The following is a 27355-nucleotide window of genomic DNA, read 5'->3' as shown; positions in this document are numbered from 1 at the left end:
TATACAAATGAAGACCTAGGCCTAGAGGAAGACAACTTCATGATCCTAAAATCCAAACAAAACCCCCCCACAGTAGTTTACATAACTTATCCTTGTAATGTCCAAGATCAGATTATTTTGGTCAGTTAGCAGCAGCAGGTAGGATGGCAGAAATCTCACCAAAGAATGTAAATGGGGGAGGACCACCAGTTTTCACCTCTACCCCCACCCCCACCCCCCAGCTGCCTGCTCACTGTTGAGGAAAGCGCCCACCAACCATCCCATGGCAGCTGGATAGACCTGGATCCTCAGGTAGCCTCTGCCACCTTGATCCCCAGGAAAGGTCTCATCCTCCAGGCTGGCAACAGGAGACCAGAACAACTGACTGAGGTCTAAGTAAACTGGTAGTTCCCAGAACACTAAATGGTCCACCAAGATCCAAATCAGGAGCAGCTAGTGAGTACCTAGGCAGGCGCAAGGTCCGTGTCATCCACCCACAAATCTTCCAGATGCCCCGAAGCCAAGTTCCAGACAGAAGAGTGGACTTGGTAGAATTCTGGAAATCCAGTCTGATACTGGGTCTTCACATACAAAACCTACAACCATCTGACCAACCAAGCTTCCCTAAGGGACAGAATTCAGTTTCTGTGACCATCAGGGACCAGGTCAAACAGTCAACATCATCTGATAACTTCTCAGACATGCCTGGAACTGTCCAGCAACCACACCGTGGTCCCAATGCCCCTGATTAAGGCCACATGGTCAGCCCAGAGGTCCCACGGCTTTGCCACTAGGTCTAGGCCAACGAGCTGGTTCCCAGCCACAGACACTTGATTACTTTTGCAAAAGCTAACGATGCACCACAGTAATCACAAAAATCACATGACTGACTGTAAAATACTGCAAAGGGCGAAGGAAGAATCTATAAAGATGGCACCATCCCTCAGTAAATCGTGACTCGCACTACACATACCAATTAAGACCAAACTGAGAAACTACATGAAGAGATGCCACACCTTCCCGACAATGTACCCGACAATAAAAGTATGATCAGAGGAGCTCCTCAGAGAGGTTGTTTCACAGAAGTGTCAACTGTCCTCACCGTCCCAGCCCTCACAGTGTAAACTGAGGCTGAGAAGGAGGAAGTAGAGCCTCCCTGAGGTCTCAGACAAGGTGGGAGGGGGTGAAGGTGGGTAGCACCTGGCTTCACTCAGCTGTCAGAGCTTCCCAGTGCCCTGCACAGACACTTCCCATCACTTTATCCTCATAGAGAGGAGGTGCTGGTGGACATGGGGCCTGCCAGCTGTGGGGAGTTCTGTTTGATGCAGCTGAAGAGCCAGCATCTGGGGAGCAAGCCAGAAGGAAACTGCACTGGGGGTCAGACCTGGAGAACCCCACTCCAAGAGGAACAAGGCAGCAAAGGGCAAACTGACCCCACGGAAGCTTTAGAAGAGTGAAGGGCCTACCTCCCAGGGTGCAATAGTGAGGCCCCAGAATCTCACATCTACCACTTCTGCCTGGAGTCGAAGTTTTCCTTGCTGGTAAGAGGTTTTAGTACTAAAGCTCTGATGTGTTATGAGGTGCAACGTAAACGTCTGTGAATCTCTGCCTTAAAATAAGAAGGTCTGAAGAAACCTGTGAGGGCCACAAAAGCACAGGCTGTGCCCTCAGTGGTACTTCACCTGTGCCTAAGACTCACTCCAAAGTAAGCTGAGAGCCCCACAAAAAGCAGGACTCTGACACACAAAGAGCACGTCCACCACAGACCGGAACGTTTTTCTTCTATCTGCACATACCTGAGTGACTGCACGGGTCAGGCTCCACTCCAGCAGGTAGAGCCAGCACACACGTGCATATGCACGCACGCGCGCGCACACACACACACTCTCACAGGGCCAGCACATGTGCACACACAAGACCAAAACATTCAGGCCACCACACAGGTACACATGAGGCCAGCACATACTTTGTCCTCCAGGCAAAGGTGCACTTCTAAGCCATTGGTTGTTAAGAAAACAGACCACACATCTCAGAGAAACACTGTCCTAAAAAGGGTCAGGTTCCCAAACGACCCACAAAGCCCACTTCACTCCAGTGTCTCTGAAGCACAGCCCTGCCAAGACAACCGAACTCCAAGCAAGACATCCCCTCGGAAGTCACACAGGGTCCCAGGCCACCAGCCTGCCTTGCAGGGAGGCTGCAAGGCTGGCACCAGCTAGAAGGAGCGAGGAGGGGCAGGGTCACAAGGGCGGGGGCATTCACTCACCTAACCTTTACTGGGCCAGTCCTGTAGGGGACCCTCCTGCCTCCTCTGAGGCCCACCCCACTGCCCTGCTCTGTCTCCAGCTGCCACACACAGACCCAGGTCCTACCTAACCATCCAATGCCAAGATCAGCCTGAGACCCAGCAGGTCTGTGCCCAAGACCCCAGTGACACTGCTGCCAGGGGGAGGGCTCTGCTGTCCCCATGGTCCAGGCCTCCTCCTGAACGTTCATCGGGCTTTCATGGGTGGGAAGGGGAGGGCCTGGCTCTTCACTGAGAAAGCTACTGCCAGACACACAAATTCAAACTGCTAGAGAAAAGCCCATTGACAACTACTTCAGGGACATCGAGAAAATCATCTTTAACATCTTGACAAGAGATTTTGTTACCAAAGGAGGAAAAGAAAAGCGTTAACAGTGGCTAACAATTACGGAATTCTTTATTTGGTGCCAGGCACAGTGCCAGCATTTTACATGCCCGATTTCATTTAATCCTCATAACCACAGAAAAAGGTACTGCCAATGTCCCTCACATTTCACACAGGTACTGCCATTATTACCCACAGTTCACACAGGGTACTGCCAATGTTACTCACACTTCACACAGGTACTGCCATTATTACCCACACTTCACATGGATTACTGCCAATGTTACCCACACTTCATCTGAGGGACTGCCAATGTCACCCACACTTCACACAGGGGACTACCACTGTTACCCACACTTCACAAGAGAAACTGCCAATGTTACCCACACTTCACACGGGGACTGCCACTGTTATCCACATTTCACACTGGGGACTGCCATTGTCACATCATCACTTCTACACAGGGGACTGCCACTATCACCCACATTTCACATGAAATACTGCCATTGTTACCCACCCTTCATACAAGGGACCGCCTTTGTTACCCACCCTTCACATGTGGGACTACCATTGTTACCCACACTTCACATGGGAGACTGCCACTGTCACATCCACTTCACACAAGGGACTGCCGTTGTCACCCACACTTCACATGGAGGACTACCACTGTTACCTACACTTCACACAAGGGACTGCCATTGATGCCCACACTTGACAGATGAGAAAACTGAGGCTGAGAGAAGTCAAAGCAACTGGCCAGAGTCACAGGGTTAAGAAGTCAGATGGGGATCCAGACTCAGACCAGACATCGCCCAGGCTCAAATCTGAACCACTGCACCATCGGGGACAGTCTGACTCCGAGACCATATTAGGGCTGGATCCTTCCCAAGGTTCTAAGAAAACTTCCCAGAACAAAGATCAGCACACCCATGACTCCTCTTCTAAGAACACACTAACTTAACCCTTTACTGATTGCTGGAAACCTCCTGGAAGAGTGAGTCTCACTGTGCAAGGCCACATCCCACGGACCACAGAGCAAATTCAATGACTCAGGTGCAATCTTACCTTCTGTAAAAGGCCCAAAAACCTCAGAAGTTGACGAAGCACGTATTTCTGAGTCCCTACCTGCCAAGGTACAAGTCAAGGGAAGGGGCTTAAAGGACTTGATCAACACTGTCGGCCTGGATCATAAACCAGGCCCTTCATCTTCATTTCCAATGAGATGTACACACATGCCAACCACAACTCTTAGTGCAGCAAAGGAGCAAACCAGGGTCCCTCAGCAAGGAGCATGTATGCAGACTTGCCTTCTTCCTCCCACTTGAACAGCACAGTGCTCACAGTGTGAGGCAGGGAATAGAGCAGACAGACTAATGAGAAGTAGACCAGTCCCCTGGCCTCTAAGCCAGCAAGGAGAGTTCAAGAGCAGCAGAATACACATGGCCCAGGGGACAGCTCAGGTCCTGCAGGGAAAGGTTTCCAGGGTGGGTGGCAGGCAGGGCACACCCCGGCCCTCCCAGCTCTGTACACGAGGCACCAGGCTGCTGCTCTCATTTACCCCACCAACTCCTCACTCCCACCCTCAACCCCAAAATCAGGACCCCAACAGCATCATGGTCATCACCAGCCAGGAGCCACTCTTGGACCCAAGTCTTTTTTTTCCAAGTGCCAAATCCCCAAGGCCCTTTTCCTTCCTGAAACTACAACCATTCCCCACTCTCAAAACCAGCGTTGTCACTCAGCAGGACACCCACTTGGTCTTCTGCCCTGGACTCTGCCAAAAGAGCCAAGGTTTGAAAACATTTGAGCAATGCATGAAACAAGAAAACCTTCTCAAGGGGCCAGCCCGGTGGTGCAGCAATTAAGTTCATACGTTCTGCTTCTGGGCGGCCCGGGGTTCGCCGGTTCAGATCCCGGGTGTGGACATGGCACTGCTTGGCAAGCTATGCTGTGGTAGGCATCCCACGAATAAAATAGAGGAAGATGGGCATGGATGTTAGCTCAGGGCCAGTCTTCCTCAGCAAAAACAGGAGGATTGGCAGTAGTTGGCTCAGGGCTAATCTTCCTCAAAAAATAAAAATAAATAAAAAATTAAAAATAATAAAATAAAAAGAAAACTTTCTCAAACCAGTAAGCAGCAGCTGTTCGAATAATTCATGCAGATGTTTCAGAGAAGCTTCTTAATCTCTCTCCATCTTTCTGGAATAGTGTCCAAAACCTCAAGCTGGAAAATCCTCAGCATCTAGAAAATGCTGGTTACCAACAAGCTCCCAGAGCAGTGGAATCACATCAAGCCTCTTCCTGGCCCCTCTAATTGCTACAAAGCTTTTTTCAGGCTAAGTTGAGGACCGTGTCCCTCTCATTTCCATCTATCCAGCACTACTTCACTCTTGGGAGCAAAGCGGAACAAATTTCTCCTACATATATGAGATGGTCCCTCTTTCACCTTTCATCGAATTTTCACCTAACACAAAACACTATTAGTTTGGGGAGGAGGAGATGCAAGGATAAATCAAATTCTGCACCTGCCCCTGGAGCCAGCCACAATCCAGTAGGGTCACAGACATGCCCCTTGTGTTCATGAGGGTCTTGATGGTCACAGAGGGCCTCCCTGCCTCAACCCACTGTGTCCTCCCAGGAAAGTGAAGCAGAGAGCAGCCATCCAAGGCCATAGGCCAGGTTATTTCATCAACACACACCTTCTCCCAGGCAGTACATACAACTTTGGACCACCCTCTCCAGGACCCAGCTCACCTCATCTTTGCTCAAACTTAGCACCCCTAAAACCAAAGACCCACAATCTTAGGGCCTGTGTCACCCTCTAGTCCTCATTCAGCTGTCACCTGTCTCTCAGATGTGTTCCTGCCTGCCCTTCCTCTTTCTTAGGGCACCTTGCCCTGTCTCCCCGTGTGGACATAAGACCCCTGAGGGCAGGAATAGGCTGTCTCACCCATCACCAGAACCCAGAGGCAAAGCACAGGCCAAGCAAGGAAGGGATCCCAGTTGCTGAATGCACAAACGATTTGTCCTCGGCCCCGGGTGTCCAGTTAATCCCCACCCAATCTCCCTGCAGTGTCTTTGGCACCTGTCCCTGCTTTTTATTCCCTACCAGGCAAATTCAAGGCTGTATTAGCTCATGCCTGCCTTTTATCAATGGCCTTTTTTCCTGAGTGGCCTCCCTGCCCAATTCAAGTGGACACTTTCCTCCTTATAAATCTATGAGGACTCTCCATGCTTTAAGGACGAAGTGTAAACAGCCTTCTATTTAAGGTCATCAACAATAATCAGAACAACCCGCATTTTACAACCTTCTTTTCCACTATGACTTTCCATAAACCCTGTCTGGGAGGGTGATCTGCCAATTCCATCCCTCCCTGATGCTCCAGTGCAAGGGAACGCTCCTTGTGAATGGTCTAGTCTAGTGTGTCACAAACCCTCTCCATAAGACCTGTGGACAGCCCCAAGACCAAGAAAACCATCTCTTCTTAGAATAGTGTGCTGGAACTGGGCAGGGAAAATACAGATCAGATGCCCCATCTTTTTCATGTTATGGTATGTAACTAAAATGATATTTGCACAGTGCACTGGAGTAAAATGAGAGCTACTCACAGCCTGGGGCTGGGGCCACCTGGCTACAAGGACACCTCTGCATCCCTGTCACCCATCCCAGCCTCCTGGCTAAGAAGATCTGCTTAGAGAATTCCAAAGCCAGCAATGCATCTCCTGCTCTGTTCATTTATCATGCAACAATAAGAAGCCCATACTGCATTTCATGCCATGGAGCACTTACAGAAGTAGCTTAGCATCTTAAATGTCGATGGGTTAACTTTTTAAAATAACTTAAAAAAAAAAAAAAGGCCAACAGCAGTTCACAGACTCAGAAGACTGGTTAAACAGATCAAAGTTACCCTAATTTTTCTAAGCAATTTAAGTATCCTTTGCCCTTAAGCAATAAACCAAGGCAACAGAGTGGACACGCTCCCACCACCTTCACCTTCATAAAGGTGGGGTACACGTTTCTGAGCTCAACCAATGCTGAGCCCCTGCCCCAGGTGAGAATATGTCCACTTCTGCTGCCTTTGTGACAGGGTCACCTGATCTTATCTCTGGGAAGTAAGAGGAACACCTTCCATACTCCCCAAGGGGGTGAGCAGGTGCCCGATGGTGCCAGCAGCAGGAAAGGCCATCTGTTGGATCCTGAGCTGAGATTCTAACTCATCAATGGGCCCACTGGAACCCCTCGCTGCCCCTCATCCCCAATCTTCTCTCCTCCAAACAAAACATGTTCAATCCCTCTAACCAGTTCTCCTGTGATGCAGTTTAAAGACCACTCCAGCAACCAGAAAGGACTCCCCCAGATATAAGGGATATGCAAGAAATAATCTCCCTTAGAGCTTTTTAGCAGCCAGTTTACGCTGTTCTAGAATCATCCAGCACCCTTAGCTGAGTGTTAAGGACCCTCTCTCTCACCCTGGACAGCACAACTGACTGCTGGAGCCTGGCACAGGACCCGAGATTCAGCCTGTTCCACTTTATTTCCATCGGTTGCTTTTTTGGACCTTGAAATGGTCACCCACATAAGCACCTGAAGGATATCTACAAGTTAAGTAAGTACCGTAACTTTTTTTTAATACATGGGGAAAAGCAGGTTTATGCTCGTAAAAGTGAAAACCATCACCCTCTCAGTTCCAGAACAGGAAACACTGCCACAGTTTTCTTAAAAAGTCAGCCCTGAGATTCCAGAAGCAGCCCCAAGTTCCTCCTCCCTGTGTCCTGTCCCATGCCCACACTACAGACACCACAATGACCTCAAGACTCAAAAAAAGACAAGGCCCTGAGGAAGGAAACCTGCCAACGGACCTACATAAATAAAGGGAGGAGGAACCTAAAACAAAACTAACCAAGCCATGAAGAAATAAGGACAACAGGGATCAGAGAGGAGCTCCAGGAGGGAACAGAGAGTTATGTTCTCCTCCTTCTGCAAATTAACTCAGGGCAGGCCACTCCTCTTGAGCCTCAGTTTCCAGCTTGCAACAGCAAGGGCTGCCCTGCTCGTCTTGAAGTCTGTGTGCCATGTGCTAGGTTCTGCATAACAGCACAGAGAAGCAAGCTAGTCCCCAGGTGAATCCTAAACTTGTCTGCTGCCCAAAACCAAAAATAGTTACGTTTCCAATGCTGTGACTGACAAATATAAATTGACAGTAAGGCTGCAATTACATTTCCATTCAGACTCAGTAGGTTAATATCTTAGCCCAAGAAAACTTCAAAAGCAGACCAGGCAACTCCTAGTACTCGCAACTCCTCCCCAGACTTCAGCAGCAGGAAATCTCACTTGTATGGCTGGAAAGAGAGAAAAAGCCTCAACATTAAAACCTTCACTAAAGATTTAGGGATGGGAGGCAGGAGACACATGACCCACATACAAACTGCTGAGAACGTCAGTTAATCAAACAAAAGTGTTAAGGAAAACACTAATGGAACCCTCAAAATCTCCCACGGTTCCAGTGGGTCTAAGTGAATCCCAGGGAGGGATCTGACTACAGAATTCTCTGAAAAAACCACCACCACTGAAGGCGGTGGGCCCTAACCCTTTAAATGCACAGGGATAATACATGAGACAAAAGAAGATGAAGTCCAGGTGCTCCGTCAATGATACGAAAGTCCTGAGAACACCAAAGGACTGGAGTGACTCAACCAATTTAATCAATGCCTGCAAACCAAGAATTCAGTTAGCCATGCTCCTACTTCCCAAAACCATTGAGAAACTGGGGACAGATGTTTCCTCTGGATGTGAATGAAGGTTGTAGCAGCAAAGTTTTCACAACTGGCTAGCAGAGTGAGCCTGCCCCAAACACACAAGAGACTAAAATCCTGTTGTCATTGCCACAAAAATCCACCAACTGGAAACTCAAGTGATGAGAATAGTGGCCTAAAACTTGCTCCAAGAACACAGTGAGCAGCTGCCTCTAAGGTATGAATGTGTTGAGAATTTAACAGCCACTGACTCAAAGGCTAATTGCATAGAACAACTAGGATCGGAGGAAATGTTATGTTGGGATTATATGCAAATTTAAGGCCACCGGGGCTTTTCACTTCCCTTCTGGATAATCTGACCAAATTTTTTAGGTGAGATCTCCTTAGGGGATAATCTGACCAAATCTTTTAGGTGAGATCTCCTTACAAAGAGCTCCAAAGAACTCCAAATTGTTAGGCTGTGGTGGGATTTTGTTATACAGAAAATCTAGCTCCTCAATCTGAGTGTTTCATCATGTGTGATAACCTGAAATGTGAGACCCTAGGGGGGTCATCATGTAGCTGTCATCCAAGGGGAGAAGAATTTTGTCTCAGAGGTGAAGGGAGGAGCAGGGGCTGGGATAGACCTGGCTACTTGCAACCATTTCCCACTTGTCCTCACAGCCATCCCTATGTGGTCAGATACATTTTCCTATCTACAGATGGGAAAGCTGAGGCAAAGTGGCCACACCACCTGCTCAAGGTTGAACAGCAGAAGCTGTAATCAATGACAAAGCCAGATGTGTCCAATTCCCAAGCTGGCTAGAAGCTGTAAATCCAGAAAGAAGATGACATTAGGACCCAGGCTCTCCCATTTACTGCTGTAGGTACCATCAGGCAACCCACTTCCCCTCATTTGCCAGAGTCTACTCAGGGATAAAACCAGAAGTGCCTTCTGATTCTCAAATGGAAGACCCCCATGACATATCTGCCTGTCAAACATCTTCCCATCTCACAGACGGAGGGGCTGCCCCTGAAAGTCAGAATGTGGGGTTTAGCAAGCCCAGGGCCAGGAAAAGGGCTGCCTCCTTGCCTCCGGTGGGGCACCACCAACCCAGCTATTCTGTATCTCTAGAGAAGAGCCAAGGTTGGTGGGAAAAACACGCAAAGTCTGAAATCAGAAAGCCTGGGGCCCACTCCCAGCTAGCTGTGGAATAATCAGCAAGGTGACCCTAGCAAGTGTCACCCTCTACAGGGGCCTTCGCCTTCTTCCATCTAGAACATGGGGACAGGCTGTGGCTCCAAGGGGCACCGAGCAAACAGTGATGGTTTGTTGTCCCTCCACAAGCATGCAGGTGCTCCACATGGGAGAAGCAGAGCAGCCATTATGCTTCCTCCTATCATAACAGCACACTCACTGAACTTCAATTTATTGAGCAGGCACATGCACTAGGCACTGTGCTAAGCCACTTGAATTTATTATCTTACTCCCAACTCAGCCATTCAAGGCAGACATTACCACCTCCTTTTTACAAATGGGAAACAGAGGGTGAGGTTCAGCAAGGTCACCTCACTAGGAAGTGGCCCAGCAGAGTTCACACCCAACCTGTCAGAGGCAAAGCCAGGGCTGGGCCACAACTGCTGCAGGGACCTGCTGCCCAGGAACAGGCCCGGGGCCTCACTCAGCAACAGCAGGCAGCACTGGACATGGAGCAGCCTCCCTGGCACCAGAAGGAGCTGGTCAGCCACTATAATGCAGCAGTATTTTTTAAAGTGTGCTCAAAGGTGGCACCTGATTTAGGCCGAATTAAGTTTGAAGGTTCAAATCAAAAGATCTGACCAGCAAGACAGGTCAGGTGGTGCTGGGTCTGGAGATGGAGCTGCAAGAAGAATGGCTGAAGGATTCCTCAACCTCAAACAAGTAGAGACTTTCTCACCAACCCCAAGCTGCTTCACCCTCCTCCCCCAGCTGCAAGTGCACCTGGCTATCTTTGAGGCCAAGCAGCCTCCAAGTCCTACAGCCTCAAATCTTCCCCAAAACTCCTACCTCAATTTGCTGGGAGCCTGCTTTCAGGAACTGTCCATCCCCTGCCAGCACATCCTATCTCAGATGCTGACCTCTCCGCACCTCGGACAGATATCAAGTCTTCAGTCCTTTCATATAAGGAGCCCAAGAACCAGGAATCAGGAGAACAGGAAGGCAAGGCCCCTGATAAATTCATCTGTGAAACAGGGGTAACTTTGAGAGGATCAAGAAAGAGAAAGTGGGTGCAGTGCACTGAGAAGCTGCAAGGGCCCTTTTCCCCACACCTTTGGGGGTTCTGAAAGATTCCCAGCCACTTTCTAAGGCTACCTGCAGGTATTCAATTAGAGTTAGGTTCCTTTGTCTTCTAAAACACTAACCTACATTTTCATCAGACAAAAAGAGGTCACAAATACAGCCTAGCAAGCAAGAGGAGGGGCAAGAAGCCCACGGTCTGACATTCCTCTTGACTAAAAAGTCCTGGATCATGTTTGCTGGAATCCACTCGTGTGCAAGATCTGTCCCGAGCTGGTACCTTTGTTTCTAAGTCTCACTACTTCCACCTCACTGCCATGATTTGAGTCCCCCCCCCGCCTTTTTTTTTTTTTTTTTATCTCAACCTTAACATGCTGCCTTCCTAATTCAAGTCAAAAATGTAGCTTTGCACAGTTAGGACATCAAATAAGTTTCGCTACCTGAGAGAACAGCAATCTGAGGCCAGACTGCCTAACTCACTTCCTAAAACAGTTTAGCTAACTCAAGAGCATCCATTTTAACAAACGACCCTGCACAGTTCTGTAAGCCTCAAACTATGACACTGCCAACTCGTTCTTCTGGTTCTGCTGCACTTCCCAACCCTACAACTGTTACTATTACCCCAGGATGAGTGCTCATGAACACCTCACCTACTCACTTGTTTCATAATCTTCCTAGTTTTCTACAATGAGCATAAATTAACTCAATTATCAGTCTAGGCACAATAACCTTGGCCGCTGCATTTAATGGCACAGAAATACCCCAAGCTCAAGCAGGCAGTTCTCCAGACAAGCATTTGAGATGCCCATGCTTTTAGAGGCTAGCACACTGACAGTTGTTAACTGAATTCAGCGGTAAGGGCATTACATTTCTGTCTCTGTTGAGAACTGACATATCCAAAACTCTGTGGGTCATTCTTAATTTTCTCCCAAGAGAACAAACACCAGAAAATGCCACCATTTCCGAAAGGCTTTGCTATTTCCCCACCCACGTCCTTCAGAATTATCCTTCAGTTGTCTGCTAAGGCCCAACAAGGTCCTGGCTGAGCCTCTTCAAAGGGGTCCCAATGCTCTCAAGGTAAATCCCAGAACCCTTCAGACCCAACGCCCGCTCAGCTATGCTCCAACCACTCCGACCTTCCTTCAGTCCCAAGCACTCTCTCTGCCAGAAACGCTCTCTCTTTTCTCTTTTACATATGTAGCTCCTACTTGTCCTCAGATCCCAGTTGGTGGAAGGCCCCCTCAAGCTTTGCTCACCAGGTCATGGCGTCCTTTTCTCCTTGGCCCTTGTAAATTTCCCCATGTTTATGAGATTAATTATGACTTCTCTCCCACTAATCTCACAGTAAACTCTGCTGAGCAGGGATTCTTAGCACAGTGCTGGAGGCACTGTATGCACTCCGACATTTATTGAATAAGTCAATCCAGAAATCACTACTTGCAACGCCAAAAATTCACAAAATAAATGATGCAAAACATGTGAGAGGAGCTACTGAAGAGTTGAGAATTAGAGTCTTTAAAATGTGTTTTATTACTCAAATAAAAAATGTTCCTCATTGTTAAAATAATCATAAAATACGGAGATACCAAAAAGTTTAAGGAAAAAAACTACTGCTAACCCTAATCCAGAGATTTTGTTGTTGACATTTTGGTACAAATCCTTCCAGGATTTTTTCTACCAAGAGTAGCATTATTTCTTTCCTCACTATTAAAATATAACATTGTAGGCTCTGCCAAATGATACTGCATTAATAGAGATGACTTGACATTAAAAAAAAATGATGTCATCTGAGTGGAAATAATGCATCCAAATCAGTAATATGGCAGTTATCCCATTCTCTACATCACATCCAAGACGACAGGCAATCCTCTGTAAAAATCAGCCTGAGAATTTTAGGGGAGGAATAAGGGATAAAAGATGAAGAGCAGAAGAATAAGTAAGGAGAAGGTCAAGCAAATTGCTCCTAAAAGCCCCCTTTTCAACTGCCTCCTCCAGAAAAGGGCCAACTTTTCTGAGTTGAAAGCTGAAGAAGTGAATGCACAGAGGCTTGGCTCCTTCAAGGCCAGCTGGTAACTCAGTTCTCCGAGGACAAAGCAGGGCTGGAACGGTGTCCCCAAGTCACCAGGTCATCTCCCAGCTCCCAGCAGAGGTACACTGGAACCTGGACAAGTAAATGACTTCGCGTTTTAGGAGCTCCCAGAAAATGCTCACATATTGGGTTTGCAAACAGGAGCATTGGTCAGCTCTGGTGCCCCACAGGGCAGGCTTAAGCCCAGCTCTGACCTTCACCACTCAGCAGCCTTGGGGAAGCAGCCTGACTCCCACTAGCCTCAGTATCCTCACATGTAAAGTGGTGATTATATTACCCCTGCCCATGGCATTGTTACAGGCACGGAAGATATCTCTGCACTGAGCTTGGCACACAGTAGGCACTCAAATCCGGAGACTAATATGATCTATTAGTCCTCCTCCACAGTTTGCTGTCAGGTCTAACAAGCTACTGATCTTGTGCCAGCAAACACTATTTCATGTAACCAAACTTAAAAGAAAACTTGTAACCACCATCAGAAGAAAAAAAAACATCAACAGGACAGTCAGCCCAAGACTGAAGGAGCAGCCCGCAAGGCTGTTTGTCCGTCAGTTTCTGTGTGCTGCCCCAGCCAGAAGGTGTCACTGTGCGAAATGGACACAGAACCAGAGACTTAACAAGCACTGTGTACTCCAAGAAAACTCAAAGAAGTGAAAAGGTGAGGAAGAGAGAAAATTAAAAGCTCAAGTAACTAACTCGGACTTTGATCTAAAGAACTCAAAGCTCTTAAGATAAGGATGAACTACACACCTAAAGACGTTGTGTCAGATACAGAAAATTAAGCAGTCCCTGTAAAATTCCCAGGGCAGGGCAGAAACGCGCACCCAACAGTTGTCATTCAGTTTCTAAGGGAGGGGCCCCCATTCATTTCTGGGTCCCAGGGCAGTGCGCACACTCCAAATGTCAGTCACGCTGTAGGCTGGGGCCCTGCCCACAAGCCTTTCCTTGTTGAAGTGATCAATTCCGATTCTTGGCAATAATCCCTTTAAAAGGCCAGCTGCTGCTGTCTAGTCACTGATGCCGACCCATTCCAGGTGGGAAAAAGGAAATCAATACAGCCACCGCCTAGATGGGGAGGCAAATTTAAAGTGTAGGGCCCTGTGAAGGGGTGGAGCCCAGGGAGGGGAAGGGTCCCGCGGCTACCGGGGGTCAGGCAGGAACGGCGCGAGCGGGGGAGGGCTGGCCCTGCAGGCGTGGGCGCGCGGGGACTCTTATTCTGACACGGGATCCGCTGCCTCCGTCGCCGCCGCCGCCGCGGGGTTCAACGCGGCGGCCCGGCCCGCCTGGGACCCCCGCCCCCGCCCCAGACCTCAGCCCGCGCGCCCACGTGCCGCCCGCCGTCGTCCCCCCTCCCGCCCGTCCGTCCCGGCCGCTCGGAAGCGGCGCCTTGAGGCTCGGCCCCTGCCCAGGCCCCAGAGGAAGAGCAAGAGAAAAAGGGGCGTCGCCGCGACTTTCCGGGACCCCCGACCGGCCCGGCCCCCACGTGCCCGGGCGGCGTCGGAGCGCGGAACTTTCCAGGGCAGCGCGAGGAAGACGCTCCCGGAATACAAGGAGTAGAACTCGCTTGCTCTCACTTTTCCACACTGACGCGGGGGTCCCTCGCAGCCCCCCGATCCCCCAGCTCCCCACCCCTGCCTGACCCACGCCGCCACCGCCGCTCCAGTCTCCACGGCGCGCCCCGGATCTGACCCCGGCCCCCGCCAAGTTTGGTCCGGAACTTACCGGGCCGCGGGCCGGCCGGGCCCTAGGGCAGCGCGCGGGTTCGCCGGGCCGTGGAGCCGGGGTCGCCTGCCGGGCCGGGCGGCCGAGGGGCCGGTGGCGCCGGGCCGCGCGCGCTCGCTCCGCCTGTGGGGCCGCCAGGGCCCGCGGCGCTCGCTCCGCCGGTCCGCCCGCCCGCCCGCGCCGCCGGCCAGATAATGCGCCCCTCGGCCGCACACATGGAGCCCGGCGCCGGCGTCACCGCCCGGGACATGCGCACCAGGTCAGCGCGCCCGGCCCGCGGCCCCCAAAACACCGGGGAGCTCTTAAAGGCGACGCCGCCCGCCCGCGCCCGGCTGGGCGGGGCCAGGCGGCCTGTGGGCGGGGCCTGAGTGCGAGAGGCGGTGCCAGGTGGCGGGAGGGCGGGGCCAGGCCGGCCAGGACCGCCCCGGAAGCACCGCCCCTCCCAGCTGCGGTTCACGCGACGCCCAGCTCCGCTCGCTGGTTTCCCACGCGGGCTCGGGCGGGCTTCCGTCCCGCGGAACCCCAGCGCTCTCCGCAGGACCGACAGGTCGTCGCCAGCTCACGAGCGGCAGAACAGGGCGGGCTGCGCCCAGGGCTGACTCACGACGCGCTCACTGCTGACCTCGCTCCAGTTGAGCTGCGCGACCTCAGGCAACTCAGCTGCTTCTGAAAACGGAGGTTAGAATGCCACCCCCGCGGGATCGACACCCAGAAGCTCCCCTACAGGGAATCGACTGAACCATCACTTCTCCAGCGCCGTGAACAAAGTTCTACGAAGAAAGCTCCAGACCCACCCACTCGAAGACACCTGGGGGATGACTGCTCTCCCTCTCCAGTTATCCCCGTCTGTCCCCGTGCCTCGGGGAGAAGGTGAAACCCCCCAGGAGGCAAATCTGCACCCTTCCCTCTCCAGTGACATAGAGGAAACAGGACACAGTCTAACCTAAGAGAGGATGAGCTTTGGAGATGTTAAACTACATAAAGCGAAACACAATTTCCATAGGGAAAATAAAAAATCTAGTATTACAAGGCTCTCAATATCAAGATCACGCTCTGAAAAATCACCAGATAAGGCCCTTTTCATATTCTTTTTCCAGCATTAAAACAAATAATTCACGATGAGACACCTAGACTCCTAAACAGTGGTTTTTAATTTTTTCAAAACACATCCTAATACATATTCATACAACTGAAACAAAAGTTTCACCAAACATACCTTTACCACTTACAATGTACTCTGATATTTTCTATTTCATTTTTAAAAAGAGAATCAATGTAATCTCATCCCACTATTGGTCTTGAGGGGAACCTTGAAAAACACTTAACGTAGAACAAGTTTTACAAATAAAATTGTTTTTCTGCTATGTGGCCACCCCCCAACAAGAAGTTCAAAAAAGGCCATTTTAATTCTGTGCTGCGTTTCTCACATAATCAGTAACTTTTTGTCGTTGATTCCACCGCTGTCCCCCCACACCACCACCAAAATCTTTCAACTGTTTGATGCAAGATCTGGCACAACCTCCCTGGGGGAAAAGAGAAGCATTCCTCAAACTAAAAATGATACAAAATATAAATTGTTGACCCCCAAACGCCTTCCTTAACCAAGTTTGGTGAGGAATTTGATTTGCTACAAAGAAATTCAAATGTTCAAATTCAAAAACCAAACAAGAACAGTCTTATTCTCAAACAAGTGACTTGGTATAGGGAAGCAGGAAGCTCCCTGATCCCATGTGCAGGAATGGGTTAAAGCAATTACCAGGATTTTCTCTCTAATTCAGCAGCCTTATATTTTGAGAACTGCTTTACACCATAACAATTAATCAGCTGATGTATATTAAAGCAATACAAGCAAAATATTATCTCAGCTCCTCACCTGGGTCTTGATTAATGCCAACTTAATTAACTACAAACGGAGCAAAGTGTGGTCAGATGGGAGACCACAGACTTGAGATAGATGTAGGGATTCCAGAGTCTGAGCTGACAAGCCCTGTGTGTCACCAAGGCAACAAGCACTCTGTTTTAAAGAGGGAGGCATCAGCTGCAACATATTAATGACACACCCCTGTGGACTGAGAGGTGCACTGGTGACAGGTGGGCTGCTCCAGAGGGCAGTACCAACTTCTCCAGCTGGGAAAGCAGGGGCGGGGGTGAGGTGAAACATAGGGTTTATTTTTGTGATAGGAAGAGAAGGCCAGGTGTGTAGATGGAAAAAGCAACAGTGAATGCAGACCCGTTTGGGGTCCCCAAGGCTCAGGCAGGCAAATGCTAAGGCTGCTTAGACTAAAGACCTTGCCGCCTTGGTGCCTAGTACTGGACTAAACAGCAAATAGTTCAGCTGGGTGATTATGAAATATGATGCAATCACCTTCAGATGCCATTCTAAAGCTGAAGAAACTCTAATTAGAGACAACGAAGGCCAGAACCAAGTTTTTCTTGAAGTTTTTCCTCTGCCCTAAGAATAAGGCAGTCAATGAATACTTATGAATACCCGTTAATATTTTAAAAAACACTTGTTATTTAAACAAAATTTTCTTTCAAATTCACTTTAAACTTCCTGTGATTCATACACCAGATCCTTGCTCATAATAACCAAGCCTCCTTCCACATTAACCACTGCAAAAATATTCTAATTATCTTTCTAATGTACTATTAAACTTTTTTTTTAAGATTGGCACCTGAGCTAACAACTGCTGCCAATCTTCTTTTTTTTTCTGCTTTTTCTCCCCAAATCTCCCCCACTACATAGTTGTATATTTTAGTTGCAGGTCCTTCTAGTTGTGGCATGTTAGACGCCACCTCAACGTGGCCTGACAAGCAGTGCCATGTCCGCGCCCAGGATTCGAACCAGAGAAACCCTGGGCCGCCAAAGCGGAGCGCGCAAACTTAACCACTCAGCCACGGGGCAGGTCCCTAGGTAAACTTCTAAACACCATCTGAGCCTGTTCCTGCAGAGGGACTGAAGAAAAGAAATTTGGGCCAAATTCCATGTTTGTGTCCTCTTTTATAGCAGAAATTGGTCAAAGGCTCCACAGTAGTGTGAAACTGACTGAAAAGGAGTAGCATCATCTACTGAATGTTTGAGGTACTGTGCTTTTTTGCTTTCGATCAGAAAATTTCTTTAAAGTTTCTGGTGGATAAAATTTAAGATTCTTACAGGATGAACACAGATCAACAGAACTGTCAGAGACCATGCGTCCCAAGGGTTTTGCAAGGGAACCTGCAGGCACTGGCTCCACAAGTTCACAGGCTGGTGGCACAGAAACACAGAATGATTTCAATGCAGAAAATTCATTCATGGGAAAGACTGAGGAATCACAGAGGAAGGGGCTGCTCTCCTGCTCAGAAAGGGTCTGGGAAATCTTTGTGGATGTGACAATTGAGCCAGGTCTTAATGGATGAGCATCTGAGGCATCCAGAGCAGCAGAGGGAAAGGCCAGAGCTGGTTACACCTGGAGTGTGGGGGCTTTGGGGCAGAAAAGGCTGAAAAAGGATGGAGTCATTATCCTTTAAACTTTCTAGATGCCTTTCTCTCTCAAAACACATAATGAATTGTTGACTACTTACTTAAATTCACAAGCTAAGCAGAACTAGTTATGTAGACTTTAACTAATTTTGAGATTACTGCTATCTAATAGTGATACCAGAATGCCCCTTGTTTTCTGAGAAGCTCTCTAAAGAATAAACAGGTTGTTCACTCAAAAGTGTACCAAGTTTTAAAAAAAAGTATCCTTATGAAAAAGAGCATTGGCTGCTTTCCATACTTTGCATTTTTAGTACTCTAAAGTCTAAAACTGTTTTCACTGAGTTTAGGGACTATATAACCACAATCTCTCAAAGAGAATTGTTTTAAATTTTCTTTCTTTTTTTTTTTTTTGAGGAAGATTAGCCCTGAGCTAACATCTGCCACCAATCCTCCTCTTTTTGCTGAGGAAGACCGGCCCTGAGCTAACATCCATGCCCATCTTCCTCTACTTTATATATGGGACGCCTACCACAGCATGGCTTGCCAAGTGGGGCCATGTCCGCACCCGGGATCCAAACCAGAAAACCCTGGGCTGCCAAAGTGGAACATGTGAACTTAACCACTGTGCCACCGGGCCGGTCCTCTAAATTTTCTTATTTCACCCCAAACTCATGCTCACATGGTGAGATACAATGCAATTGGTTGGGAAAGGACAGGAAAAGATTCATTTCTATGTGAATTTGGTTTCCTTAGTACTTTGATATTTTTGGCACTTTTTTCAAACACCAGAAAATAGTTAAAAGGACTATTATAATGCTGCTTTATGAAAAATATGATACTCCAGACACATTACAGCTGCTACGACAAATGTCATTTTCATTTTTTACTTATTTATTTTTTTTTGCTGAGGAAGATTCACCCTGACCTAACATCCACCACCAATCTTCCTCTTTTTTTGCAGGTGAGCCACCACCACAGCATGGCCACTGACAGATGAGTGGTGTTGGTCCACACCTAGGAACCGAACCTGCGCTGCCGAAGCAGAACATACCAAACTTAACCAATAGGCCACTGGGGCTGGCCCCATCAATGTCATTTTTAAATCATGACATTCTCACACGGGATAAGGAGTTTGTGGGAGACAGAGCAGCACCCATTTGCCCCATCCCTGTCGTGCATGCTGAAAAGCTCTGAAGCGCAGCTCTGTAGAGGTGGGCCACTTTGTCAGCGTGTGTCTGTTTTGTTTTGAGTGTCGTTCTAACCACGATTCTGAACACTTAGTGTTGATGCATCGTGGAGTTCAGGCTCCATCTGCAGTTAGTCTCCGTGTGGCCCTAATGATGTCCCACTATTACAGAGTTCTGAGCACAAATACTTCCCTAAAGGGTTAAATACTAACTGCTCAGAAGTATCCTCGTGAACCGGAAGTGTATCTCCCACTCTGTTTTCATCTGCATGTGTCACCAGTTGGCAAGGAATATCTCTTTTGTATCTATACAAGACTTACAAAAAAATGCCCATCTAATTTACATCAATTTTAAGTCTTTGAAAAATTAGTAAGTGAACCACGTTTTCTATGAATTAAAAGGAAAATAAAGTCAGAAAACTACCAGAAAAGAAAAAGGCTATATGACAGTCTTAAGTCTGCTTAGCAAAGAAACAGTGTTAGTCACATCATCAGTCTGGTAAAAAACATCCTTGGTTTAGACAAGAAGAAAACTATGTTTTAAAAACTTGGTATCCAGTTCACACCCCACTCCCCAGGTGTTAAATGGCAGATCTTCCAACTTGACATAGGAAGGAGGAAAAATATTCCTCCCAAAAGTTTTCCTAATAGGATGGGTACTCCCCTCCTCTGCTGGTCCCCAGCATTTCACTATAGAAAATACAGGTGGCAAGTCTTTGTAATTGTCTCCTTCAGCTTGATAGCAAACACCATGCCCTCTAGCATGCTGACCTAGTCAGGCCTACATTTTACCAACTCCTGATTTGGGAAGAGTAAGATCTTTATTTCAAATTCACATCAAAAGTCAACCTTCAATAGAGATGCTTTGAGAGGCTAAATATAAAGCTTGGAAGCTTTTAAGTATAAATATAAATATAAATATAGCCTAAACCTTGAAAATGCCATGCAAGTTAAAAAATTGTTCTGCTGTGTTAAGAATTTTAGACTGAGGCCAGCCCGGTGGCATAATGGTTGAGTTTGCGTGCTCCTCTCCAGCAGCCTGGGGTTCACGGGTTCAGATCCCAGGCATGGACCTACACACCACCATCAAGCCATACTGTGGCAGCGTCCCACATACAAAATAGAGGAAGATTACCACAGATGTTAGCTCAGAGACAATCTTCCTCAAGCAAAAAGAGGATGATTGGCAACAGATGTTAACTCAGGGCTCTAAAGTTTCTACTGCATACAGGGCCTCCCATGGTAGTTTTACAAAGCAACGAAGACAAATAATAGCAAACTATTCTTCAAGAGCACACTTTTGTAGAAGGACCAATCTACCATCTGCTTCCTTAAGTTCTATACACATCTCCAGAGCAGCCCTCTGCAGGCAAGCTTCAGCAGGGAATACTGACAATGCAACAGGAAACCATCCTGTTGGCCACCCTGCCAGATAATCCTGAGTTTGTGGGTACATTAGCTTAGCCCCCAGAATTGCCAAATGCACATCCACTGGCGGCTTCTAGCTATGACAAAGCAGCTTACATGTTTTCTATGCTCAAGTTGAGGCCCAAGAACTCAGCCTGGAGGGCGGAGGAACAGGAAGTAAAGAGGGAGCAAGCATCCACTTCCCAAGGACAACAGAGCCTAGAGGTGGGAGCCTGGTCATGTGCAGAGTTGCATTACTTGTCCACGCCCACTTCCGGCCTGGGCCTGCCTCTTCACCTCCGGAGTCAGTACTTGGGTGGAAGGAAAGAAAAAGAAGACAGACTACCAGAAACTCTCCTCATAATACCCTCATCCTCTGCTGGAGCGTATGCCCACTCCTGCTCTCTGGCTCCACCCCTCACAGATACACTTAAGAAAAGCACCTGTCACATAATTGATATGTGGATTAACATCAAATCTGGCCACAACATAGGAAAGTCAAAATAGCACTTCAACCAGTCTGAGTGTAAGAGGGAACCCTAGGGCAGGAGGAACTCCATGCACCAAGAACCTACTAATACACAACAAAGCAGTCTATTTGAAATCTCACTTTTCCTATGCCACAAACAACAGCCAGGCACTCCTTTTGTCTGAATTTTTTTTTTTTTTTAAGATTTCAAACAAGGTGGGAAGGGTTTTTAGAGCTGTTTATCTCTTTGCAAAATATGCACTGCCATGAACAAATGCACAGGATTCCAAAAACACACTGCCACCGACTTCAAGAAAAGCAAAGCTAAAAATGCTCCTGGCAGTGACCATCCCAGACTCTCTCCTTTCTCCAAGATTACAGCCACAGTCATCTTGGATCAACTAGTGCCAATTGCCAACAATCAACTGGAAAAATGCCATAATTTCTGCCTCTTTTTAGAGACAGGAAACAGAAACAAGGAGCCCAGTGAGGAAATTAGAAGAGTAGTGAGGTTTCACTTCTAAACCTGGAAGAAACTCCACCCTAAGCTCCCAACATCCAGAGATATTCCCAAAAAAAGCCCTGGGATATTCTTTCATTCTTTTGTTTACTTGTCTGCAACTGGGATATAAGCTCCTGGAGGGCCAACTGCATCCGTCCTGCTAGGTTCCCAGCACCCAGCATGGTGCGCCTGGGTCATCACAGGCACTCATTCATTGCTGAATTACTTGCTGTCACAGGAAGTTACATGTGCCAGAAGATTTAACACTTTCTATTTTTCAATCCAATTTAAGTTGCATTTTTTAAAAAACCTACCTTATGGCCACACAGGAAAACCTGTGGTAAGTAACGTCCTTACTTGAGTGCTCAAATGTCCCTTATAGGCCAGTTTGGAGGGATAAATTCGTATTCAAATGAAGTACCAGTATAAACAAAGGCTACTGGGCTGCAGAGAAGATAAAGCCAAACTTAATACTAGAAATTTAAAATAACACCGTCCATTCATTTGGATGGAACCACTCCATACAGTAGATATTTCCCAATTCCAAAAAAGGTCAGCTTCTTTCTTATCATCAAGATCCCACAGGGATTTAATGCCCCCAGTGCTGTCTCCAACAGGAAGGAAACCCTGACTTCCCTAGCTATTTCAGTTATATAAATCAACAGTTTATCATCCAGAGTTAGATGCTGGGCAGTGTTGGGACCCACATGCCTTTTAGAGCTGCCCACCAATGGATAACCACGTTACATTACATCTAATAAATGTACCTAGATCAATATCATTTCTAACTACCCAAGGGTTTTTATTGCTGTAAGAATCTTTCAATCAAAAAAAAAAGTTTAAAAAACTTCCTGTTAGATAAAAGAGACTTGGTGGTGGCGCCACCATCCACCAGAGTGAAGTCTGTAGCACACAAGAGACACGGCATAATTTCAAAAGGGATAGTGATCCCTTTAAAGTTGTTTACTTTATTTTTTATATTTCAAAAATAATAAACTTTGCTCTTTTCTCATATAATGGAATAACTATCCTTAAAAGAATTAAGAAAAATTTAAATAAAATTTAAATAAAGTCACTTTTTTTTTTTTAAAGATTGGTACCTGAGCTAACAACAGTAGCCAATCTTCTTTTTTTTTTCTCCCCCAAATCCCCCCAGTACATAGTTGTATATTTTTTAGTTGTGGGTCCTTCTAGTTGTGGCATGTGGGACACCATCTCACCGTGGCTTGATGAGCACTACCGTGTCCGCGCCCAGGATCCGAACCGGCGAAACCCTGGGCCACCGAAGCAGAGCTCACGAACTTAACCGCTTGGCCACGGGGCCAGCACCAGTAAAGTCACTTTGTGTGTGTGTGTGTGTGTGTGTGTGTATGTGTGAGAGAGAGAGACAGAGACAGAGAGAGAGAGAGAGACAGAGAGAGACAGACAGACAGACAGAGAGATGAGGGTGGGAGAGGGGATGTTTCAAGAGGGGTTGGGGGAAGAAAGAAACCTTTTCTTCAAACTTGGGAGCAGCCCAGTGGGGCCCTAGCTCAGAGTTTCACCCATTATTTCTCCCTGGGTTTTAGCTATCAGGGGCAAGTGCCATCCATCTCCACACTAGTAAATGAAAAAGCCTGGGCCCAACTCACTGGCCCTGATTTTAGGGCTTTCACTAATTGCTAAGAAAGAATCCTCTCAAAAAAACAAATGTCCTGCCCACCCCCAACCCCCAGAAGCTGAGTTAGCATCTCCACAGCTCTCTAGATACTGGAAGTTCAAGGTGAATCCTGATCTCCTGTGGACACTAAGCCACACACTGGCCCTCTCAATGTTCTATTATTGTGTGGTGTCAAATGCCTTTGTACATCACTTTCTCAGTCTTTTGTCCCCAAATCTGATCCATTACCCTAAGAAAACAGTTGTTCTTTCAAGGTTCTAATGCATAAGAAGAGATCAATCACCAGGTAACTGCTGCGTATCACTCACTCAAGCAGTCTCAAAATATAGATATAACCCTTTAGGTTTATGTTTCACCCACTTTTTTCTTCTCACAATTCTTCAAGTTCATTATAATCTTCTGGTTTGCCTATGGTCTAATTATAGTAATACATCTCCCTACTTGCCCTTAAATCACAAATTACTCCATTTTACAGAGGGAAAAGGCAAGGCCAAGGCAAACACAAACGGCTGCCAAACAGCAAATGCATCTCACATCTGCTATCTGAACACAGGAAAATGCTACAAGACCCAGGAGGACAGTGGGTTTTGCAAGAGACATACCAAGTTTCTTTCTCTTTGGGCATATTTAGCCTTGGCTGAATGTCAAGTGCTTCCTAGTCTGGGAGCCCAGGCCAGAATCCTAATCTCCTGTGTACAACAACAAACCTTTATTGCACGTGTGCTAGGTGCTACGCTGGCCGCCTCCCGTTCATTATCTCAGATTCATTCATTCATATGTCTAGGAAGCACATCCCATGTGTAGGCACCTTCACATACATTTACAGAGATATGACCCCTCAAATATTTAGTAAATGCCGATTCTGTGCCATAACTTGTCCAAGGCCACACAACTAGGAAGGACAGACCCAGAATCTGAATCAGGTCCTTCTGACTTCAAAGCTCCCCCTTCCCTTTCTAACACTCCACTTTGCTGGTTCTGTGGGTTTCATTTAAAATAATAAATGTGTGTCGGCACGTCTCTGCCTTGTCTCAGGACACCCTAAGCCCTGAGCTCCCACTATCTTTCCCCTTCCCCTCAGGGCAGTGTGTACAGCTGACCAGGAAGCGGCAGTAGAAGAGCAACCAGGTCTGCAGCAGCTTCCTGCCTGGACTTGACTACTCCAGGAGCAGAGGGCCCAGGAAACTCTCCAAACACTTCTCCACAGAAGAAAATAGCTCGAGTTGAAACTTGTGTCCACATGGTCCATCGACAGATTTAGAACTCAAATTATAGCCTCAGCAGGAGTCTTCACAAAGGACTCAAATTAAGCAAGATCCAGATGGAAATGAACAGGAGAGAGACAGCCTTAAGTAAAACTGTAAAGTGAACTGCTGTTCTAGCAGAGTCAGAGGGAAGAACTTGTTGAAATGCTAAACCAAACAGGAGTTCAGCCTACGTTTCAGAACTCCACTTCAGGAACGTTCTCCCCACGTTTTTAGCCTGAGACTTGTGTGTGGACATGAAGTGGTTACGAGTTACTCAGGTTTCAAACTGAGTTCATTCCTGTCTTTTGGACCATCTCTCAATGCCAGCATTCATCTACTTGGGCTCCAGAGAGCTTTGCATTTGGCAAAGCAGATAAAATTAGCTACTGGAGTGAACTTGGAATCCAGGGTGGGCCATTAAAAAAAGGTACATATGAGATTTGTAAAAGCCACGTAAAAACTTCCTTTCAGCCAGGCTGAAGTCACCTAAAACTTAAGAGAAATGAAGTCAAATCCCTGTGCCTTGCCTCCCTTCCACCCTTCCTGGCTCTAAGGTGACCCATTTCCTGCTTCTTGCTCTGCCTTTCAAACCAGAGCGGCCCACAAACTGAGGATCCTCTAGAGATCAAGGAGTAAATCAGAAGGCCTAGTGAGAGAAAACACAGCAGAAAGACCTGAAGGAGCATTTCTCTTCTCCTTTTTTTTTGGCGGGGGGGGGGGGGGGGGGGGGGGGGGGGGGGGGCGGGGGGGCGGGGCGGGGAGGACAGAGGGATGGGACAGGAAGTGGGTCGTCCCACAGTTTGAGAGTGTGATAATCGGGGGACAATGTTCCAGCCTTGTCCTTCCTGCCTTCACACTGGCCTGACAACACTGTGGTGGCCTATAGCTCAAAAATGGAGTAACCAAGGTAGTCATCTGGCAACAGCTCCCGCTCCCCCAAATCTAGCAGGTCTTAAAGGACAAGAGAAAAAGTGTTTTTTGCCTGTCTCCCATTTCCCTTCCAGCCACAAAATCCACCAGGTCCCTGGAAGCTCAGGTAAAAGTTCAGAAAAGACCCCAAATTTGGTAAGAAAGAAGACTGGAAGAGGGGGCACATTTCTGGCCTCTCTTTCCAGAATGGAGGGAAGTCAGTGCAACAAACAGAAATAGGGGAATCTTGAAGTCGGGGGCTCCAAGGAGAAATGAACTGGTTTCTCCCTTAGAGAATCAGAAGGAAAACCTCAAGAAAGGGGGAATGTCCTCAGGCAAGTGGGAGGGGAACCCCTTGGAATGCAGGCGGACCCCTTAGAGAAGTGGAGAAATCCACCCTGTCTCTCATCAGGAGGGGATATCTTGGAAAAGTGGAGGCACGCCTCAGAGATATGAGGGGCCCGTAGGAGCAGGACATATATTAGGGGGAGAACCTCTGCAAACGCCTCTAAACATTGCAGCATCCACAGATTAGTAGGCGATCCAAAAGAACTGGGAAATATTTTGGAAAAGTGGGGAACTTTTCCTCAGAAAACTGAGGATCCAGTCAGACATATGGGCATTTCAGAGTAGTGGGGAACCCATTAGGAAAGTGAAGGAACTCATCAACAAAGAGGGGGTCCCATCAAAAGTGGGGACAGCTCAGAAAAGTGGGGAACATCTCCAAGAAAGATTCTGACGGAAGTAGGAACACCTCAGATTAGTTGAGGGTCACTTGGGAGAAGGAGAAGATCACCCAAAGAAGTGGGGACAGAAAAACAGGGAGATCATCTCAGAAAAGGGGGGTAAAGGGGACCTAGGAAAAGTGGGAGGCACCTTAGAAAAGCAAGGGGAGAAGGGGCACATCAGAAAAAGGGGACAGCAGCTTCGAGAAGCAGGGATCTCCTCAGAGATGTGGGGGTCCCCCAGAGAAGTGAGGGGGAGGGTCCCCAAGAAGCAGAGGTGTCTCCTGAGAGAAGCAGGGGTCCCTCAGAGAAGCAGGGGTCGCCTTAGAGAAGTCGGCAGAGGGAGTCTCAGAGAAGGGAGGAGGGGTCTCTCAGTGAAGTAGGTGGTCCCTCAAAGAGATGGGGGTGTCCCTTAGAGAGGGGGGGCCCTCAGAAAAGCGAAGCGTCCATCAGAGAAAGGGGTCCTCAGAAAAGTGAGGGTCTCTCAGAGAGGTAGGGTCTCTCAAGAAAGGGGCTCCCCTCAAGAGGTGGGGTCACTCAGAGAGGTGGGGGCTCCCTCAGAGAAGGGGGCTCCCCTCAGAGGAGCGGGGCTCCCGGAGAGGTGGGGTCCTTCAGAGAAGTGGGCTCCCCTCAGAGAGGCGGGTCCCCTCGGACAAGGGGGTCCACGCACTGGAGGCGGTCCCCTTGGAGAAGCGGAAGCCCCAGACAAGCCCGGGACACCGGAAGCCGGGGACCCGCCACCAGCAGCGCCGGCCCTTCACTCACCGAAGTTGCTCGGCGCCCCCGCTGGCGGCTGCTAGGCTCCGGGCGGCCCCGGGTGGCGGGGTCGGGTCCGGTCCGCTCGGGTCCCGAGGCGGCGGCTCCCTCAGGTGGCGCACGCGACGGCGACGGTGGCGGCGACAGGGCGACAGACAGCCGACCGATCGACTGAGCGGGCGGCGCGAGGCGCGCTCCGGCGGCGGGGGTGCGCGTGCGCGCGCCGGGGCACTGACCCCGCGCGGGAGGAGCTGCCGCGCCGCGCTTGGAGCCGCCGCTCGGTCTCGCCGCTATGTCTCACACTGAAATTGCCCGCTTCCCAGCCTGGCTTCCCCGGTTGCTAGGCAGATTTCGCCTCACACACTTCCGGGTTGAGGCGCGTCTCGGCGAGTGGCGGCACGGCAGGCCAATGGGGTCCAGCCAGGGCTCCCGGGATCCGCGCCCCATAGAGGGCGTGACCGGCCTCACGACGGACAATGCCCGGCGGCCAATGAGCGCGCGGGCCGGCTGGCCCTCGGGATCGCGCCGGAGGCCTGGGCGGGCCCGAGGAGGCGGAACGGGGTGACTGACAGGAGGCCTACCAATAGGAGAGTGGAGCGG

At 48.6% G+C, this 27355-nt stretch overlaps 1 protein-coding gene across 9 annotated transcripts in view; it reads right to left on the bottom strand.

Annotated features, from left to right (window-relative positions):
* Positions 1 to 27209, bottom strand: part of GATAD2A (GATA zinc finger domain containing 2A) — a 97604-nt gene extending 70395 nt beyond the window's left edge. For 2 of the 9 annotated variants that reach the window (XM_014832223.3, XM_070519515.1), the window contains exon 1: positions 26765 to 27101. The gene's annotated coding sequence lies outside the window, so the exon portion shown is untranslated. Of the gene's footprint in view, positions 1 to 14431; positions 14628 to 26764 lie in introns of those variants that run through there. The other 7 variants (XM_044773075.2, XM_044773101.2, XM_014832226.3 and 4 more) reach the window with 6 other exon arrangements.
* Positions 27210 to 27355: the final 146 nt, after the last annotated feature.

This window comes from Equus asinus, chromosome 10 (assembly GCF_041296235.1).
Source record: "Equus asinus isolate D_3611 breed Donkey chromosome 10, EquAss-T2T_v2, whole genome shotgun sequence".
In the NCBI taxonomy this organism is placed as follows: domain Eukaryota; kingdom Metazoa; phylum Chordata; class Mammalia; order Perissodactyla; family Equidae; genus Equus; species Equus asinus.
Note: the sequence above shows the minus strand (reverse complement) of the source record. Positions and strands in the feature narration are given on the sequence as shown.